This window comes from Phalaenopsis equestris, unplaced genomic scaffold, assembly GCF_001263595.1.
Source record: "Phalaenopsis equestris unplaced genomic scaffold, ASM126359v1 Scaffold000488, whole genome shotgun sequence".
NCBI lineage: Eukaryota > Viridiplantae > Streptophyta > Magnoliopsida > Asparagales > Orchidaceae > Phalaenopsis > Phalaenopsis equestris.
In genome coordinates, this window is record NW_018164928.1 from 851073 (window position 1) to 852576 (window position 1504).

The window sequence follows — 1504 nt, forward strand, 5'->3', positions numbered from 1 at the left end:
TATATATATAATGTATTGTATTGTATATTAGCTGATTTCTTATTATTTATCTTCTAATTGTTTATTATCTTTATCATCTTATTATAAAGCTAGTTTAAATCAATATCATTTTCTCTCTTTTATATTAAACAAGCCGACAAGAACTCTTAGACTTAAGCTCGTGCTCGAGCTCGAACTCGATAAAGTTACTCAAGCTCAAGCTCAAGTCGAGGGTGGCTCGAGCTCGACTCGACTCGTTTACACCCCTAATTCTGGGCTCAATTTCAGATGTCGATGCTATTGCAGCATCCTGTGAGGCCGGCCACGTGTCATTGCCATATTGGCGCCCGCATATAACTCTACGTTCATAATCTGAATGTAATATCTTCTACTTTCCCTCCAAGTTTCATTGTTTGGGTCTGAATGTAACATCGTCTCTTCCTCTCCTCCCCCATTTGACAATGCCGTGCTATGAACATAAATTTAAATAGACATTTTTAAGATAATCAAAAAATTTATTTGAGTTATTTTTATTCATATTCAAAATTAAATTTAAATTAATCCCAATTTTAAATTTTTAATGCCTTTAAACTATTTATATAGAAAAGAAAAAGTATAATTTTTTGCTTCATGGTTTTTGCTAGATCTGATTGAGAAAAAATATACATATATTAAAGGATTATTTGGATATAGTGCTTCAGCTAGATCTGATTCAAATATATTAAAGGAATATTTGACTGAGCTATTTTGATTAGCCAACAGTTGTCTTCATGGAGTATTTTGGGCTGTTTTTGAGCTTTTGGTCTTCAAGTTTTGTGGACATGGTCTCCAGTTTGGCTTTGGGTTTGATACTTGTTATGCTAAATGTCATTGCCTTCCTGCAGCTGCTCTGGCGTTGCTCTAATTGTATGGTTGCAGTCTATTTGCTATTGTTCCAGGTGCAGACATATGAGGTTGTTTTTTAGAAGTGCATTTTTAGGGTTCTGTTTGGGTGAGATCTGGATAGTCTTAAGAGGCATTTCATTGGTTTGGCTGGTTTATGGTGGTGCGGTGCTGATTGTTGTTGATTCTTATGGAGTTGTTTTCGGGTCTATCTAAGCTATGATGTTAATTATAGAGTCCTATTATTGTTGGTTAAATCTTCTTGCTGACGGTGCTTCATAGTTGCAACTAGCCTTTTTTTTGTTTGTTAGGTTGATCCAAGTAGAGCTGTAAATGAGCCGAGCTTGAGCGAGTTCAGGCTTGGCTCGTGTTCGAAATCGGCTCATGAACAGTGTGTTCGTGTTCGGCTCGAAATTGGTTTGTTAAACTAAAATTGAGAAAAATAGATGTAAAGTGTGGGATTCGAACCTGGATCAAATATATACAAAAGAAGACACTAACCACATTGCCATATGAGGTGTTATGATTTAAACTTAGACATAAATATATATATATATATATATAATATTATTATATAAATAATATATGTAATATATTGTTATATAAAAAGTTATATAATTTTTTTTTCGAGTCATTTCGAGCC